General features: G+C 37.2%; 1 long non-coding RNA gene across 3 annotated transcripts; it reads right to left on the bottom strand.

Moving 5' to 3' along the window:
* Positions 1 to 1,419: 1,419 nt before the first annotated feature.
* Positions 1,420 to 5,713, bottom strand: LOC149096463 (uncharacterized). 3 transcript variants are annotated; one of them, XR_016204445.1, is made up of 3 exons: positions 5,424 to 5,713; positions 4,884 to 5,241; positions 1,420 to 2,161 (listed from the first exon to the last, which is right to left on the bottom strand). It is a non-coding gene; the product is annotated as an uncharacterized LOC149096463 (long non-coding RNA). The 3 variants fall into 3 exon arrangements; XR_016204447.1 differs by having other exon boundaries at positions 1,420 to 2,014; positions 5,424 to 5,712; XR_016204446.1 differs by lacking the exon at positions 1,420 to 2,161 and adding an exon at positions 3,419 to 4,174 and having other exon boundaries at positions 5,424 to 5,711.
* Between the last annotated feature and the right edge of the window lie 15,074 nt (positions 5,714 to 20,787).

The following is a 20,787-nucleotide window of genomic DNA, read 5'->3' as shown; positions in this document are numbered from 1 at the left end:
AAAACACACTGTTTACCAGGATGCACAGCTTGGTTAACGTAAGGAAAGCATAGTGCATTCCCGCGTTTACAGAAGTTTTCTCCTGTTTTCTTGTATTTTCCGAGACGGCGAATTCAAGGGAATTCAAGAAAACGCATGTTTCCCAGCGTTCACCGTTCGGTAAACGCACGAAAAGTATTGTGTGTTCTTGCGTTTTCAGAAGTTTTCTTGTGCTTTTCTTGCATTAATTTTCCCTGACGGCAAACGCGCGTGAATTCAATAAAATGCTTGTTTTCCAATGTTCACCGTTCGATGAACTTTTGGAAAATATCGTGTCTTCCTGTGTTCGCAGGAATTTTCTTGTACAGCAACAACTTTATTATGACTCGCATATTTACAATTTTTACAGAAATAGATATACAGATTAAGTTTAAAATGCTTAATAATAGCCAACCCGCAGGTAGCCTGGGCTAATCTAGGCGGGCCACATCTATATTTATATTAAAAAAAAAAAATTAGATTGTTATGCAGCTACTTATCAGAAGGATTTACAAAACCGTTTAATACAAGTACATTTACATATTTTGATTGACACTAGGAGCTATGATTTAATAGAGATAAACTAAACTATGGGTTAAAATTAATCAGGAATTAAATTTAAGAACCTGAGTCAGGGTGTCGACTTCAGCATAGTCATCCCTATCTGAAAGAGTCTCAAATAAAAATCTACGAATTTTTGTCTTAAAGATTGGTTTAGATAAATCTCTCCAGTCTGGAGAAATTTAATTCCATAATATCGCTCCAGTTCTCGAAAAAGAGCGTTTGAAAATTTCCGACTTAACTTCCTTCCGAAGATAATTCCCTTTTGCGGCATGCCTTGTGTTGTACCCATGAATTTCATTTGACCTAGTGAAAAGAGCTCTGATAGGCGAAGGGGCTAGTTTTTTTTTTTTTTTTCCAAATATCATGCCTGAGATTCACAACTGCGTCAAAATAGATTATATTTACAGGTGAAATCTTTGATTGAATGAAAAGAGGAATAGCATGAGCATCATTGGAATTACCTTCCATCCTGAACAAACACTTCGCTGTAAGTAACCTAAGGCTTATGTTACCTGCAGGTATTTATGAGTCTCATCAAAAGGAAGACTGGGCAGAGTAATTCAGGCCTCATCTATGCAAACCAATCAAAAGGAAAGCCTATCAAGTTAATGCCAGTTTCCCAGCCACAGACTGGAAGTTCATCTGTATCTCCTAGCACATTGAAAAAAAGGAGTCAAGTCATTAAGAAATTTGTAGAGAGTGTAGCATCAGAAACAAAGATGGCAGATGATGTCATACATCAGACTGCAACATCGATTAACAGAAACAAGGATCAGTTTCTGAAGTCATTTTCAGAGGGAGGTCTGAACATCATAAAGTCTTTTACACTTAAGCAGATGAGTAACAACTACAAAGATGTTTTATTTGGAAAACAAAATTGAAAATTTTCAGTTGTTACATGTGCATTTTGCAACAATGCAGCAAAATAATGAATTAGTGTGAAGCCTGCATGGATAAAAAAGAACTTAATTCATCCTACTAGCCCAGTGTGTGCCATTATCTCAGCTCTGCAAAACATTTTAATTTAATACAGGTTACCAAAGACATAAAAGAGAAATAGTTTCACATAAAGTGATTGCCTACCATCCTAAAATCTACACTGTATCAGTACTAGACAGTATAACAAAAACAACAGCCTGTAACATTTTTGACATCAAAATGAAAAAAAGCTCAACCCACTGTTTGTCAGATTTTTTACTATTATCAGAGTTGACATAAACTTCTTTCAGGTTGCATAGCTTAAAGCCCATATGCCCAGTACTCCTCTCTGTCACCACGAGGTAGCCTTCCTTGCGGTCCGGTGTGCTAGCTTTGGTCACTGGTTTCCTATAAACTTTCCAAACACCAACTTGCTTCAAAAATTTCATCTGTTAACTTTCCATGTCCCTGAGAAAGCCATTTCCAAGAACACCATGGGCATGGAAGCTGAACACTGCTCAGAGAGTATACACCCAGAGGTCAACAGGCTTGAAAGGACTTATGCAACTACACAAAAATATTAATACATGTGATCGCTTGGCACTGGTAGTCAAGAGCCAGTGGCTTAAAGGCAACTCCACCCTGACAAACTTCAGGAAACCTAAACACAGAAACAGATCAGATGCAATTGTAATTACAACAGAAGAATAGTTTCTACATTGAAAATGGAAAAGTTGCCAAGCTTCCATAATAAATGGGGACTTAAGGCATATTGCACTAAAATATTATACGATTCAGATAAACTGTAACCAGCTGACATGTGGAGAAATGTTGGTTTTTTTTTCAAACTGTAATAATTATTCCTGTAGCTATAGTGATGCAGGCAGTAGCAATATACTTTAAGTCTCAATTTATAGCTGATCATGAGGAGAACTTTATCATACATGTCAATCAACAAGTGCAATGTAAGTCACACAATACAATAACATGAAATGGCGAAAACACAAGAATACAATACAATACTATTTGCCAATACTATTTACCAATATTACATTGGTTCTATAATATACTTTTCTGAAAACATTTTACCGAGGATTTATCTTCAAATTAGTACATCACGAATCATATACATGAAGCCTAGTTTAGCCTGCTCCACAAAAAGTTCCATCCACATCATTCAGTGCTTTCACATAATTCACATCAATATGTGCCATTATGGATTTGCTTAATTTTTGTATGTCATAAATGTTAACACATCTTGTAACAACAGAAAACTGCAGTAGTATAGGAAACCAATTTCCCTTACACCATGTAGGCCTAGGGGTATAGTATCACACAATCAAAACCATTTCTCTCATTTAGGGCAACTGCCACTAACTGGTTTGGCATTTAACTATTCTTTTAGAGAATTGGCATTTACATTTAAGGCATGATTATTTTGATGGCCAGTAAGCAATGTACAGAAATAAGAAAATGCAGTTGTCTACACAGGACCATAGTAGTACCCTGGTGTATAATAATGTTATGCAGTGCTTCATCATTGGTATTATGTGACTATTTTAAATGATAAATGTACATAACCATTTTAACTACTGCAATTACCACAGAATACCACAGTATTATTTAACCTTATAATTGTAGGATTTTTACATTACATGTACATCTATGAAGCTAGTTTCCTTGTTTACTGCTATTTTAAAATTATATTTAATATAAGGCATTAAATGAGAGATCTCAACAAATAGACAATTAAATGAAAGTGTTAGTTGAAATAAGCATATAAATAGTTCCATGTTGTCGTCTTATTAAAACCTGAGGGGCAGTTGTATCATGGTGCAAAACACTGCTAAATATGGAAAAATTTACAGACATGCAAATGTGTATAAAAACGATTTCATTGGAGTCTTTATAGCACATCTTTGTCTGGGAATAAAATTGCACTTTTAATTTTAATCAATATTGCACAAATAATCTTAACAAGTTGCACAAGTCCCAGTGAAGTAATGTTCCCTTGAGTGGGGAAAGTAATTTGCATTTACTTAAGTTTTTCATCCATTTGCTTACAGTGCGATGCGCCTTAGTGTAGCCACCCAACAAACTTTTTTCACAAGTTTAATAGCCAACCAGAGAGCAAGAATTTCTTTGACCGGTAACACAGCCTCCTTTCAATGTTAAAAACATCACCACAGAACTGTTGATCTCATTTGTAAGCAAAGCTGTGGTGTTTGCGGCACGATACAGAGCTAACTAACTTGTTAAAAAAGTTTGTTGGGTAGCTACACTAAGTGCGTCGAGCTATAAAGATTGGCATAAAAAAACTTGCACCACTTTCTCAACAAATCAGAGATAAAACCAAAACCAGTCATGACTTGCTCATGTAAGTTTTTCAGAGTTTTGTACTGGCTAAGTGTAATATTGCTTTGAGTTATGAATGGTCCAATGGCTTGTAAGAGGCCGATTATTTTGGGAGAGGCTTGCAAAACACAATAAGCCACAGTTACAGCTGTATGAATCAGTTGTTTACAAATTTATTGTCATTTGACAAATTTCATTTCACAAATTTATTCTCTTTTTTTTGGTTAATTTCTTTAGCCTTTCTCTTTCCACTCTTTCCTTTAACTCTTCCCTTCTTCTCAATTCTTCTTCCTCTTAATGTCTTTTTTCTTCTGGGCTTCTGAAATGCATTAATTTTTTAAGACCAAAAATTCCTTAAGTGTCTCCTTTTTTAATGATGAAACCAAATCAGGAAAAACTGCATTGGCGAAAGCAAGCTACTTTTTTCCTCCTCATCTACTTCTGGCCATACAACACCTCTCGGTTTTGACCGACGAACAACTGTGCTTCTTCAAACATAGAAAAACGAATATATTTAGCTAGCAGCTGAAGCCAATTGCCTTGAAAATAACATTTATTAAAAGCAAAACAAAGCAAAACCCGACAATTAAATGCACTACCTTTGTTTTGGCATTCCGCAAGAAATCAAACAAGTCGTAACCATTGAGCCGGAAAATTGCAACACGAGCGGCAAAATTCCCGCGCTTTTTGAGGACGCGACCGGCCGACTCAGCATCAAACAAAGAGTGGGAAATTTGTGGTCAAGAAAATGTCTGACAAAAGAGAACACTTGATCGAAATATTCGCAATTAACAGCTCGAGAATCTGCCGATCAACTTAATTTACAGTGAAGTTCGACACATTTAAATATGACAGTATATAGTGAACAATCTACCCCTTGAAGTTGTCCTGTCAAGAGGTTAATACCGTAAATAGAGTACCATGACCTTTGAATTAACCGTTTAATAGTCATAGGTCCGTTGTTAAATAATCATCATAATATTTCATCAATGAAACAAATAAACTACACAAAAAAAATAAAAACTAACCTGAGGCAACTGTCAAAGTTCTCCGCTAGGTTGGTGGAAAGCGCCAACAATCAGTACCGCCGTATCTAGTGTGTTATACAAAACCGTAACGCGGTAAAACCTCGAAATCGTCTTGCAGATACTGAAAAAAATTCCACTCTCATACAATCGAGATTGGTGCAAACTGAAACCAGGTATGTAATCTTCTTTTGAGTGTAAGGGCTTAATGGACAACAATCCTCGATGAGCCAATCTAGGAGAATGAGAAACGAGTGTCGTTCTGACGGATCCTTTCTGTCACCTTCCAATAAATCCACTTCTGAGTCATGTCACTGGTGAATAAGGTCCAATATAAACATTTCCACTCGACAAACGCATTCTGTTGAAAAAAATAAGACTTTTCAATGTAAAATTGGACTGAGGCAACCCTATCATTTTTGAGCGATCGCAAACAACACGTAGACAAAGACTGTCAGGCGCGAAATCAAGCTTCTGGTAAAACGACGAGAAGAAACTGCTAACTATCAAAGTTTCCAATAAAATAAGAAAAACAGAACTTACCAGTATATCGACCTGTTTCCAACGATGACCTTTATAGCATATTCGCCACACATACCGTCGAAATTTATCAGAAATGGAAAAAAAAAAGCGGGCACGTAACCACAGATCGAAGAACTTTGCTCGCACGTGATGGAACGCAAAACGCAACTACGACCAGCGGACTCATCTCAAAATCTACCGCTGCAAAGTTATAACGCGGGCTTCAAGTGGATCTGGCAGCCCACTCGTGCATCCCGTGTTCGAGATTCTTTTGAACTTTCTACAGTCCCACGACCTGCTGGCTACCAATGTCCAGGGGACTAAAGCTCATTCCCATCCCCAGTCAAAACAGCAAAAACAAGAAGCATCGCTAATTCTAAAAATAAGATTTATTTAAAATTGTGTAGCGCTGTTTACTATCTACAGATGTACGATTATTCACATAAAATACGAGGGTAATTTTAACTGTGTTTTCCCACTCTAACAAACAAATTATAACCATACATAGTTTAGCAAGAAAGTTCTTTCATTTGACCCTTTAAGGGAATATTATTTAAAAATATCTATTCGACAGGCGCACAATCACCCACCCAACAAGAACATTCAGCCTATCTTACTAAGAAAACTGTGTATCATTTTGTTCAGTTAATGCCACTCGCAATGCATTGCTCTTAAAAATAAGACTCTGATAAATGATCTGGATGGTGGTCACAAAAGCTACATGAAAATAAAACCAGCTTAGCTGTTATAGCAAAAATTCTAATTTGAATTACAGTAAAGCTAATCAAAATAAATTATTTGATGATACAGAATAATAAAATGTATCTACTCTTTGTTGTAAAGGCCACTTGATTCAATTTTTGTTCCAAACAGCGACTCGGATACTAAAACACTAATTTGCAAGTGTATTTCAGTATCATACTACGCAAGGTGGGTTTTGAACATATGTTGAGTCAGCATTGACTATTTTATGTCTCCGATGGCCTTGTGTACACTTTCCTTACAAAACTACTTGGAAAATTCCTGTATGGAAGCTTTAGTCATTAGCAAAAGTAGGCCTGTTTAAAACAAATGCAATCTTAGATAATGCGATTTGAAGCAATACTTTGGATTCCCAACACTTGGTTGCCATAATCATGCTCTATAAAACTGCATAAATTAAGCATGTTTACAGGAAATGTGTAACATGTGTTCTCCATCTTCTTATCGCTCATGAAGTTTGGGTCTAGCTGTTGAAGTGCTTGCTTTTCAATTCTTGAGGCGACTTTCATGCTTTTGATGAAGACCTGCAAAGAAAGATTTTGGTATGATTGAGTTGAAATAATACAATAGCCAATAATATTAAAAGCTTTTGTTAGAATAAAGTCAACTCTCTCTTAATGGGCACTTCTACAAGACGTACACCTGGTACAAGTACTTGACAGCCATACTGCAGCCCCTTACTGACAAATCAGGACGCAAACTACAATCTACGGAGAACTTTATTGACGCTATTAAGACAGTACAGATACCTGACAACTACAAACTTGTGTCTTTTGATGTGAAATCACTGTTCACCAGTATTCCACTTCAATTGGCGTTACAGTGTACCGAGACCGCTATACAACAATCTACTGTTTAACTACCGTTACCGACAGAAGACATCGTGGGACTTACTGAATCTTTGCCTTACATCGACTTACTTTCAGTACAACGGTTAACACTACAAACAGTTGCATGGAACAGCCATAGGGTCGCAATGTCTGTGCGAATAATTGTTCTACAGTTGAACCCCGCTAATTCGAACAGTAGGTATTGTAGAATACTGTCAGAGCGTAAAGCAGGCATTTTTGGAGTGAATGCAAAATTAGGGGGAGGAGCTTATGTCTTTTAGTACCAGGAGTCTTCTTTTCTAATATTATTTTAGTTCCAGTTTGTTGGTTTTGATAAAAAAGGGTTCAGCTTTATTATCTCAGAATTACTGGTGTCACACTACCTCGAATCTCTATAAGCTGGATACCTCTCTAAGACGGACGGTTGTCTGTGTGCTACTTCTTGAGTACTTATGATTACGAAAGGATGAAGATATGCAATGCAGTCAACTCTGTGAGATGGACGCCATAGATCCTTTTCATAAATGGCTCCCAATTATAGATTCATTTCTGAGTATTAAAATTAGCCGGAGTAACCTTGTTTGGGAGTTAATAATTCAAAAGAATTTTCACTCTCAAACGAGTCTAGTGAGGCTAATTAAAATGTATACAAAAAAATTTTAAATTGGCAGCCATTTATGAAAAGGGTCTATTGAGACCGGCCCCAGCAGTGAGAGAGGTGCCCACCTTATGGCAAGTCACGGTGATGCGATGCCAGTAATTCTGGCATAATAAAGTTGAAACTATGCAAGACGAATATGTGTATGTCTGTTTCAAGTCTGTTTATAGTCGATGATTAATAAAAGCTTTGCTTCCCTAAATCATAATTTGCTATCATATTTATCACTTACATTTTAATGATTTCAAAGTGGCTGTTGTCTGTCTTATGGAGAGGTAAGTTGCAGTAAAATGACTGAAAAACACCCTGAACCAACACCAGATGTCTGTCAAAAAAGGTGTCTGATAAGACAGAGTTGACTGTATACTCAATTGATGAGATACCAGCTTATCCTGCATTTACCCGCTCGGGAAAACTACGGTGAATGCGTATCAAAACGGGGTGTTCAATAGAAGTTTTCTAATGCGGGAAAATTGCTAGTGAACGTGTAGTTTTCCTGGTGTTAACCGTCAGCATTTAGACTTCGAAAACCTCCTGCAAACACTACATTAATCCTCTCGGGAAAACGAAAGAAAACGCAATGGAAAACAAGGTGTCCACCGGCGTTTTTCAAGAGCATGAAAACAGTTAATTAGCTTCATGTTTTCCTGGCGTTCACACAAGGAAAACGCCGAATTAACAGAACGTTTTCCGATATCAGAAAACGGGCAGTTAATACAGGATTTACCTGGTATTCACCGTTTGGTAAAATTAACGGTGAACGAGGGCGTTCTTGCCATGATGGGATATTCATTTGCATCACGAAAACGGCCACCACTTGTTCACCAATGTTTGGGCATTTGTTTGATACAATTATTGCAGCATCGATGGGAGGTGGGTGGCCACATGCTGGATCAAGCGGTCCGGATTTGAGTCCTGGCCGGAGACATTGTGCTGTGTTCTTGGGCAAGCCACTTTACTTTCACAGTGCCTCTCTCCACCCGGATGTATAAATGGGTACCGGCAAACTTAATGCTGGGGGGTAACCCTGCGATGGCCTGGCATCCATCCAGACGGGAGTAGAAATACCCTTAGTCGCTTCTTGCTACAGAAACCGGGATAAGCTCCGGCCTAAAGCCATTAGCTTCGTATTCAGTGTTGCGAGACAGATTTTACTGAGAGCTCTGGGAGGACTTCAACAAGGAGCACCAACTTCTCAATTTTTGTCACAACACTCTTTAATCACTGTGGTTTGGCTGGCTTCAGATCACTAAGTGGAGCTTACAAATAAAAACACGCTATATATATAATAAAGCACGTTCCTGGTCTACAATGTTCTGTGATTGGTTAAGGTGAACCATGGGTCTTCTTGTGATTTGTTAACCTCAGCTGTTTTGGAATTCTAGCCGAACTTAACAACGGCGGTGTTCTTTAATCTGCCTGAACCATGTTCCTGGTTTAGCTAAGAAAAACCTATATGACTTCCAAACTGGACGTTCACTTAAAAGGTTGGCAAAGGTGAACTTGAATTTCGGTTTCCTATTAAAAACTTATCTTGATCCATCAAAGGAGGAATTCTTAAAAATGCTGCAAAACGTTGCGTACGATACAAAAACAAACCATGCCATTGTGGATTATCTCCTTATGGAGAAAAAAATATCCTTAAGAAGCTAAAATATTAAATTCCCGCTATGAAATGTCTCCGTCTTGTAAATATATTTTTTTTATAATGAAATGACTTAAAAAGAGAAATGTTTGATGGTTCTTTGTACACTAAATACGTGACAATTTTATTAGTTTTACCACTTCTCGCGGGGTGCGTGACACAAAGCACGTAATTGATAGCTTGCTTTACACAGCTAGTTACAAAAATAAGGTTATTTACTGAGAGAAATGTGTGCATGGTGAGTAGTTGTAGCATAGGGATTAAATTACATCGGCCTTTTTTTCTGTTTGAAATTATTGCATGAAAGATTTTCTTTTTCTTTTCTTTTTTTTTTTTTTTTTTCCAGAACTACGGCGCTGAAACATAATACCACAAAATAACGTAAAAAGATAACTGGAAATGTAAAGCAACAATTTGTAGCAAAACGTGTGAAATGCATTGAAAAATTCACGATTGTAGCGGAAAGTGAACTTGTTTTACACTTTGCCTACCAATTTTTTATTAAGCAACGCCGTTTTAACAGTTTAATCAGTTCTTTGGCTGCCATAACGCTAAATAGGCCTAAATTTGCTAAAAAAAGCTATTTTATTTTTTTATCAAAAAGATAGATTTCCAGAAGATTAGGTACAAAATTGTGCGATACAATCTCGTTCCCAGAGCCTTCGTTTGTCAAAAGCAAATTCGTGTAGACTTAAAATCACATCTTACAATAGAAACGAGCCTAAACAATGCATAAACACATAGCAAATTACAGAGGTGTCAAACTCTACGAAGCGACATGTAGATAACAGCGGAAACCATGCAGACCTATGACCAATAAAAATTTCCCATAGCACGGTCTAACGGCTCAACTCTACTTAAAATTCCTCGTTGTTACACAACATGAAGTGCCCTTCATAAACACGAGTGAAGCGACAAAAAAGGTCGAGAGACCGAACAGAGAACGACAACTGTACAAATGTCACGAACCGTAGAAGTCGTGTAGGCTAATTACCCTCAGTTTACATTGCCATTGAAAGCCATAGAATCAGTATATCTAAACTATGACCAGAAATCCACTAAGCAACAGAAAACAAAGATATAATGACTGTCAATAACATTTTTTTTTTTTAATTCTGAGCATCTTGAACACGTTCGGAAGAACATCCTAAATGTGAAAAAATCGGACTTCGTTGAGGAATAAGGCCACAGTGTCTGCAAGCACAGGAATATTGCAATTAGATCTTGCAAGTGAAATGTTCTCTGCCAAATATTGCTTAAGTGGACCTATTAACTGAATTAAGTCAACTGGTGAGGTTCCTTAGAAAACAAGTTCCAATTTAGCGACCATAGTTTTACGCGCCTTGCAGCCTCCCGTGGACAGCAATCTTGAATTGTTTTTTTTTTCTTTTTTTTAACTTCCCACATTGATTTTTTTTTGTTGTTGTTGTTCATTTTTTTGACAATGTGGAGATAATTGTAAATAAAATCCGTTTCTGGGAAGAAAAGTAGAGGTCCCCGAACGTCCAAGATCTTTAAATGCGGGCAAAGCTAAAGCAATGGCCATCTGCCTAATCATTGTTAATTTTATTACTTAGCGCGCGCTGTCATGCATGACGTGGCGTGTGAATTTGCGTGCGCAGTGAGGATGCGCAGAAACAATTAGCGCTTACTTTGCTAAAAAAGCTATTTTTTTTTTTTTTTTTTTTTTTTTTTATCAAAATGATAGATTCCAGAAGATTAGGTAAAAATTTTGCAAAACAATCTCGTTGCGAGAGCCTTCGTCTGTCAAAAACAAACTCGTGTAGACTTAAAAGCATATATTGCAATAGAAATGAACTCTTATGAAACAATGCACAAACACATTGCAAATTACAGAGGTGTCAAACTCTACGAAGCGACATGCAGATAACAGCGGAAACCATGCAGACCTATGACGAATAAAAATTTCCCATGGCACGGTCTAACGGCTCATCTCTGCTTAAAATTCCTCGTTGTTACACAACATGGAGTGCCCTTCATAAACACGAGTGAAGCGACAAAAAAAGGTCGATTGACCGAACAGAGAACGACAAGTGTACAAATGTCACGAGCCGTAGAAGTCGTGTAAGCTTGTCAACCCCATTTTATATCGTCATTGAAAGCCATGGAATCAGCATATCTAAGCTATGATCAGAAATCCACTAAGCAACAGAGAACAAAGAAATGATGACTGTCAATAACATATTTTTTTGTTAATTTTGAACAGCTTGAACACGCTCGGAAGAACATCCTAAATGTGAAAAAATCGGACTTCGTTAAGGAATAAGGACACAGTGCCAAATACTGTTTAAGTGGACATATTAATTGAATTTAATCAACTGGTGAGGTTCCTTAAAAAACAAGTTCCCATTTAGCGACCATAGTTTCACACGCCTTGCAGCCTCAAGATGGCAGGAATCGATGTCCCGTGGACAGAAATCTTGAATTTTCTTTTAACTTCCCACATTGATTTTTCGTTCATTTTTTGACAATGTGGAGATAATTGCAAATAAAATCTGTTTCTAGGAAGAAAAGTAGGGGTCACCGAAGTTACAAGATCTTTAAATCCAGGCAAAGCTATAGCAATGGCCATCTGCCTTATCATTGTTAATTCTATTACTGAGCGCTCGTGTCGGTCACACGTTTTGAAATTGGGTCACACTTGGAAAAAAAAAATGGTCACACTTGGACTTTGTTGTTTGAGCATCCTGCTCATGATATTTTGAAACTGCTATTCACTAGGAACTTGGCATAATACTCAAGAAAAATTCCCTGCTCAAAATGGCATGATTGATTTATATTAGGTCGGAGTAGTCAGGGTTTATTGAAAACAATTGCACATTAAAAACTAATAACATAATAATTACAATAATAAGTTATTAATTTTAGAGAAGGCCTCCAATCGCCTAGAGGTGATTTTCCGGAGGGTCCTGTAAAAAAAAAAAAAATAAAAGTCTAAAATATTAATTTGATGTCTAAAATACAGAAATAATATAAGTTAAAATCGTGAGACTGAAACTAAAGTTTGAAGCTATAACTAGGATTAAAAATGCTACTACTAACTGAGGTAAAAAGTGGTTAAGTAAAAACTGTTTCAAAATGACTAAAACTAAGTTTTAGTCATTTTTATGAGAAGAACAATTGAATATGTCTGTGACTGCTCCTTGAGGCGATTTACAGTCGGCTCCCGATATCTCGAACCTTCAAGGAAAATTAAAAAAGCTTCGAGTTTTTGAGAGTTCAAGTCATCAGGACTTGGGAACAAAGGAACGAAAATAAGAAAAAAAAAATCGGAGTTTGCTATATTTCTACTTTCGTGTTTCTGTTCATACAGTGTTTATTTTAATCAAATTTGACTATAGACGTAAAGTGAAACAGAACAAAGCAAAGCAAAGCAACAGGAAATCGGTCCATTTACTGCGAACTTTGCGGGTTTCAAAAGGAATAACGTCGGGCTACTGCTACAGAGTTCATGGACTTCATGCGACTAGTAGTTTCAATGTTTTGCCGGGACTACAGTACTGAATGTTTTGAACTGTCACATGTTGACCAACGTGGCTCAAGTTATTGATGGTCAAATGATATAGCTATATATACCTTGATTTTTTTTTCTTTTTCTTTTTTTTTTTTTTTTGGCACCGTCTTATTTTTACTTACAATAGCATTTGCCGTTGCTGCACAGCCGCACTTTTCATTTTCCCATCGTGTTTCATTCACAATTCAAGTCACAGGTACTGTACGTATATGCATGACTCACATTTTGTAAAATTTGAATAGGATATCTTTCGTACAAGTTACTGGTGAGCTTTCAGCATATCAAAAAACAGTTAATACTACTTTTAAATTTCTGCAGAATTTAAAAAAAAATGACATGAGACGCGTAAAGGTATTCAGAAAGTGAAATCTCTTTCGCTGCCCCTTCCCCGCTAAAGAACCAAAACAATTCGACAACCTGTTTTTTTTAATTGGTGACAACGAAAAATGAGCACCTTAGGTGGCTCGACACAGTTTCCAGCATTTTCCAAGAATTATATTTTATTTTAACCATTCTTTATCACTTGTTGCCATAATCATGGTATCTAAATATTGCCCAATCATTGGTGAACACGTTGTTATCATTTTCGTGACACAATAGGTTACCATAGAGAAATATTTAACACTTTACACTTACACTTACACTTAATGACTGGTCCCGAGGGGAAGAGTGAATTTTGTTTCCCGAGAATCTCAATGTTTCCCAAGACGAAGTTGAGGAAAACATTGAGATTCGAGGGAAACAAAATTCACTCTTCCCCCATGGACCAGTCATTAAGTGATTTGTTATATAGCAAAACAAAACGAAAGCAAATTTCGAAAAACGCGCTGAGATTCAAACAATATCAGGCCACCTTCAACTGCACCCTCTGATGACGCGCAACAGCAGTCAGAATTTCGCTGGTAACAGTGAACTGTTTCCCGATCGACGTCATAGTTTCCGCAATGTTTCATTGTTTTCACTGCGGGCAGTTTCATTGTTAGATGTCATGTGACCATGAATTACCCAATGAGTGGGCGCGCTGTAGCGGAAAAAACGCCAGCTATATAACAAGACCTGCATAATTTTTAACACCCTTAATTCTAGCATTAAATGCTTCAAGTAGTAATTCAAAAACGAGCTGGTTGACCCCCATTTTTATTAGGGGATTTTGATTAGCAAAATAAGACGCTAATTTTGGCAAAGTTTTAAAAAATTGTACTCAGGGTTCAGAGCCGCCTTAAATTTTCGAAAAGTTGCGTTTTACTCGACTGTTAATTAAGAATCTCGCGTTTATAATCATCAGTTGTGTCTTTGGTTTGAGAACTTGCTCCAGCTGAATATGCAAAGAGCGTTTAACTCCTAAAAGAAACAGAAAAAAGCATAGCCTCGAGTTTCACTTTCGTTCCAAAACACCCTTGTTTTGGCCATTTCAGGTTGCTGATTTGATTATTGCATTGCATTAGTGGTTTGTTGAAGCTCTCTAGTAACACACCTATTCCTTCTTTCCAATAAGAGGTGAAATTTCAAAAAAAAAGTTGACTCAGATTTGTCACGTTATTCTCAGAAGTTGTTCTAGTGTCACAGCAGCTTTTCTGCCTTTTGTCTTTTCTTATTTATATTATTTGGAATAAGCGAAACAGTCTTACAATTTCTTCTGTCCGCCAGCAGTGTTAAAGGGAGTAATTTTAATCCAGTGAGAGATCAGATGAAATAGGCGAAAAATACTATCTACAGAGGGGGAACCTCGTATTAATTTAATAAGCCAATTAAGTTTCGTTTTTGGTTATTAGGTAATAAATGAGATCAGAGGGATTCTGCCAGACGAGATTACGTCACACCCGAGTCTCTATAACTTTCCCAAGTTCTGTTTTGACGGATTGCAATTTACAACGAGAGGGTTTCTGGATAGGGGTGATAGAATCCAGGCCCAAGTTGTTCAAAGGTTGGATAACACTATCCAGTGGATAGGTGTTAACAAAACAAACCACCCTATCAACTGAATGGTAATTTATCCGGTAGATAGCGTTATTCACCTTTCGCACAATCCGGGCCAGGTTACTAAGTTAATATCACGGGTGACAATTTACGCATTAATTTTGGCGCCAAATTCCAGCGCCCTTGATTTATCATTTCGTATGTAAAATTATAAAATTGCCATGACAACGTTTGGCGCGAAATTTCTGCAGACAACAGACAACTCAAAGACCCATGATCGTAAGTGCAATTTGTCAAACATGATAATTATTAAAAGGTAATCAAATAGTATATTTCATAAGTACTTTAAGGCCTGGGTCCAAGACTTTTACTTGTAGATATAATTTAACAGTTATATTTCTAAAGACACCGTCCCTCTTTTCGCATAAAGATTTTATGGAGTCAAAGGTAGTTTTTTCAAGAAAATGCTTGATCGTCTATATCTTCTAACCTTGGAATCAAGGAATTTTAAAAATTATCATTTAAAACGTAGCAAGATAGATCATTTAAATTTGCATCGAAAACGCACATTTATTGAACACTACAATTCAAATTTGCAACCAATTAGCCGATTTATTGAATTTTAACAAAATGATCACGGGACACGTGAGAACGCCAAGTTTAATAATCAGGGAAAATTCCAGCTTGATGAACCAAATATAACGAGAGATATGGTTGCCTAATCATAAATCTACTTTATATTCCTGATCAGGCCTTGAACTGCTTGAGTCTTAAAATTAAACAAAAATGTTACTTTAACTGTATCGAAATGCGAATAATTTCCCCCCCCCCCTTTTTTTTTTAATTATATAGAATTTTTCGTTTGATTACCCATATAAAATTTCGGAGATTTTTCAGCAATCGGCCAAAATTCTAACCCATTTCTGAGGTATCAGCTAAGACCAGTTGACATGGAAAGACTCAGAGCTTAGCTATATGTTAAAGAAACGCGCTCTTTCTCAGCTGAAAGTTAGAATAAGGGAGCAAGGATAGGTTTGTAACAGATAGAAAGGTTCATTTTGGGCCACTTGTCATCGTTTCTTTTCTTTCTAATTCGCGAAACTTCATGGCTGTCTTCCTCTTCCTTGTGATAATGGCTTTGACGATGATAAAGTTCTGTTTACATTCGTTAGCTTGCTCTAACTGCCAAGAGATAAACTGAATTCAACACAGAGGTTTAGATAAGAAACAAGTGGTGTACGTCCGTTCCCAATTTTTCTTCTCCTAGCCAATGATTTTTTGTTTTGATTTGTTTATTTGCAATAACATAAGGGAAACAATGCTTACTTACAACACTAGCTCTATTTACATTATATTGCTCTAATTATTTACACTATTAATATTAAATACAGTTACAAGACTTACACTACTAACAAATGAAGTGACGACAAGGGGCAATGAAAAGAAGAAGAAAAATAGATAGTTATCATTACAGCTTGAGGTTGTACCATAAAAACATAAAAAAAATAAAAAAAATAAAAAAATAAAAAAAACAGACCAAAGGCATGTGGTACATTAAAGGTAAAATGAGTTATGCATCTGACAGGAGATTAGAAATAGACTAATGGGTAGGAGATAGATACCGATAGGTATAGAAAATATAATCTAAAATAATAATTAAATCCTCATATATCCTGCACGAGGTTTCCATTTCTTTGTGTCTCCACTTTTTTTTTCTATTTCATATTGTGATTTTAGTGTGCATATGAAATGCGTAAGATTTGGATGATTATCTTTTGTTTTAGCGAGCCATATGTGATATCGTGCTAAGAGAAAGCAGTAATTGATAAGAAGCGCAAATTGAGAGATAACTGGCCTCAGACCCAAAGCAGTAATATTTGTCAAAGCATAATCTCTAGGAAGTAAATTTAAGTTTTTTAGCCATTCAGTAAGTTTATTCCAAAAGTGAGATGCTTGGCGGCATGACCAAAAAAGATGAATTATTGACTCAGAGTAGGTGTGAGAAAAACTGCACTTTTCATCGCCTTGTAGACCTATTCTAAATAAGAAGTTATTGGTTGGTACACGTCTATGTAAGAATTTGAACTGAAACTCTATGAAGCCTTCTTTTCATTCTAACGGATCGATACACAATTTTATGACTTTCGTCAAGGAGGCTAATCCATTTAAACACATGAAAAACAATCAGGCTTGAACGGGATTCCGTTCAAGCATATTTTTTCCTGCTTCTTTTTCACAGCTGCTTGAGTTCTGAATAAAACTGCGATGACTACGGAGGCTAATCCATTTAAACACATGGAAAAACAACAAGAAACAAACAAAACAACAACAACAAAAACAAAAAAACAAAAACAAAAAAACAGGCTTGAATTCGAACGGGATCCCGTTGAAGCATATTTTTTCCGGCTTTATTTTCACAGCCGTTTGAGTTGTGAATAAAACTGCGATGATTATGCATGTCTTTACATTTTTCTACGCAGTTCAAATATACCCTATTTCGTATATCACTGGAACTACTCCTAACCATTTCGGTCTTCAATGTCTCTCCAGATCACAAGCCGTGAGAGAATTCTCGAGATGTTTTGTGGCCTTCTCATATTCACTCACCCATATCTCCATTGTTCCAAAAACTTGGTAAAATAAATCTCGTCTTTTTTGTTCTAAAATGTGTTTCTGGATGACAGGTTATTTTCCAAGATACTCTCCAGTCTTCCCGGTGGAAACATTTCCAGCACACTTGCATTAAGACTAGTCATAGGTTAACCAAATGACAAAACAAAACGGAAGAGAACTCAGTTTGAGAGTCCTTCCTCAAAACAATACACACAGCAAACAAACAAACAAACAAACAAAAGACTGAGCTCAAAATTTTCGACATGCCCAGATATGAATGAAAAAGGTTTCTGCTCAGAAAAAAAAAAAAAAAAACTGTTTTCTTGTGACTTGCTTGTTTTCAAAAAAGCAGTTCACAGCAATCGATTTATCACTCTCCATATTGCTGTTCCGCAGTGCAAAATGTGCACCCCTCTAGTTCTGCTCGAATTAGAATTCTTCTTTTCATCTCGGACCGGCCATTTACTGAAAAACATATTGCGCAAATTTCACGTCTACTCCAACCAAGCATTGCCTTATTTCGCGTGGTCTGTTATTAGCCAACTGGTCTGCCTTCAGCCAGTTGGGAATTTTAACTATGTTATTTCTGTTTCTTTGTATTACTTGTTTCAGGGTTTTTAAACGTTTTTCCTGGAGTAAAAGCTCCGTTGAGAATTGGTACTTTTTTTTTTATTTTTACAATTACCCATATGAGGAAGTAGCAGATCCCATTAAAATAGTGCTCAATACACATATAGTGTAGAGCTGAGTATATGAGTAATAACGAAGAGGCAAGATTTGCTGTTACTCCGAGTTTCGTGCTTACGCACTCATCAGACAGTATTTCTATTTCATACTGTCTGATGAGTGCGTAAGCACGAAACTCGGAGTAACAGCAAATCTTGCCTCTTCGTTATTACTCATATTTTTACAATTAAATTTTCCCACTGTAGCGTTGTAATCTTGTTAATTGTCACCCCTCATGTCTGTGAGATTTCAGTGGTACGCATCCGTCATGTTGTTCAAACGATATCTGGGGAAGCGACCAAGCGAAAAGAAGAAAAGCGGTCTGTTTTACCCCTCTGTCATCGACAAGCCGGTTTCAAGCGTTTGGTACAAGAAAACCCTAATGGAAAAGAACACCATAAACACAATCATGAAAAACATGAAAAAGAACTCGCCGCTGAAGGATCTGTGTCCCAAGAAGAGTTTGACCAACCATAGTGCACGAAAAACTGTGGTATTAAAAGAAGTTGAAAAGTTCTGGTATCCCGAAGTGTGAGACAAAGAATATCACAGGCCACGCATCTGCCAACGGGCTTGACGATTACGACTCAGGAGACGAAAGGGAGCAGCAGATCATTTCACGAGCCATTGACAACACTGGTCCTGTTCCTTCAAGAGACGCTTTAAGTCAACTTTATCCTGCAAATTCCACTGCATCTTGGTGTGCTCCCGGCCTAATTTCAGTCAATGCAGCGTCACCTTGAACATCGCAGGGAATGATGCCGTTCAGAAGAGCACAAGTGATATAAGGCGAGAATAAAAGCGTTTCTTGATGGAAGAATCAGATTCTGAGTGATCTGAAAGCGTCTTGAACGTTTTAACTTTGTTTAAAAAAGCACTAACTTTATATTTTCAAAGTTAAAAGTTTGTTAGCAGGCCTGGTTGTCAATGTCCTGGTATCTTTATGCAAAAATAAAATTTCATTCAGCTCATTCGTGCGTTTGTGGCGATTGATTCTTTGTCAGCATTAAATGGCTTCCTATCACTGATTACTCAAGAGTGCATTCAGAAATTCACTATTTTCCCTTCTATTTCAATTCATTAACAAGTAGTCGCAATTGGTCCTCGTGAAATCAAGGATTAATAAAACTTGTGTTTTCAGAAGTAGCTGAAATTGCCCTCGTCTCTGCGCGACTCGGGCAATTCCAGCAACTTCTGAAAACACGCGTGATATTAATATTACTTTTACTCGGCCCCATGAGATAACCTACACTAATCCGTCGATCCAAAAACCAATTTACCTGCCTCCCACCGTTTTGCACGCGAAATTCAACATCTCTACCACGCTGAAAGCTGAAAGGTACGCGGAAATGAAAATGAAGCCTGGAGGATGCTGTATGGAGTCCAAATCTGTCTGTTTGGGAAACTTAGCGAATCTAGAACATTCGCTGGTCGATGAAACAGGAATCAAAAGTACTTAGCGGGTGTAGACTCGAGTAATCTCTCAAATTCTCAAAAAAAAATTATTGTCCCGAAACACAGCCCAAGTTTCGAAAGTACACACTGTAAGAAATATCGTCAGCAATATGCTAACGAATACGTAAATTTGGATATTGAATGGCCAATTGACATCTCCACAGGTGAAAGCGAAATACCGGGATTAAAATATGACGCCGATAGCTTAAAGCTAGCTAAAACCAAAACGACAAACCTTTGCTGAGACTTTATAGCAAACCCGAGAGCAGTTAGATCAATTTGATGCTAAAGTTGGCGCCTTTGTCTCTACGATGCCGAACGATTTGAGCTCACGAACTCTCAGTCTGATCATTGTAGAAGTCAGCTCCCTCATAACCTTGAATCTTTCTTGTTGACTGTATGCTTCGATACTTACGTTATTCTGCGTAGAACAAACACTTTCAGAACGAAACATCGCCATTTACTATCTCTGGTGGTGTTACGTTAATCTCATATCATTCTGCTTTCGCGACCTTTCCCGAAACTCGCGCTTGGAAATATTAGCCTGCGTCTCAGACGGAAATTTACCCGTAAATAAGTAACCCGCGGTAGGTTGCGTCTGCGACGCAGGCTAGGAAACACTTGTGTCCAATGTATGCTTTCGATACTCATGATAGTCTGCATAGAAAAAACGCTTTTAGAACGGAACATTGCAGTTTGTTGACTGTCGTGTCCTTTCCCGAAACTCGCTTGTAGGGAAGATTAGGAGAGTTTTAGAACAAGGTTAATAAGTCACGTGTTTGTGGAATGGAATATTTTCCTCCCGTTTTATCTTCCCAAAGACACGTAAGCTTAAACATCGCTGTGTGCATTTTAGATCGTTTTGAATACGAAGCACCCTTTTAGAACGTAGACCAGATACTCAGTCAACAAGAAACGCTTATCTCATGTTATATTTGTTATGTTGTACCGGTGTTGTGTTAATTTCATATCATTCTGCTCACTTCCCCATAGCCTGCTTTACAATACTCGGTCAACAACAAGCGCTTTAAGAACGAGAGAAAAATACAGCTAGTTATCTTTTTTTGTGTTACATGTGTGCGGTAATAGCATATTTTCATCCCGTTTTATCGTCCCAGAGAGAACAGAAAGATGCTTGTCATCTTTAGCGGTCTTTTTGTCTTATGTTAATAGCGAAAAATCGCAAATTTTGTAAAATCTGCAAGTTGGCTGAGGTGTGGTTAGCATTACAAAGATGTGTAAAA

This window comes from Orbicella faveolata, unplaced genomic scaffold (genome assembly GCF_042242905.1).
Source record: "Orbicella faveolata isolate gen_17 unplaced genomic scaffold, um_ofav_v1 contig_48, whole genome shotgun sequence".
Taxonomy (NCBI): domain Eukaryota; kingdom Metazoa; phylum Cnidaria; class Anthozoa; order Scleractinia; family Merulinidae; genus Orbicella; species Orbicella faveolata.
Note: the sequence above shows the minus strand (reverse complement) of the source record. Positions and strands in the feature narration are given on the sequence as shown.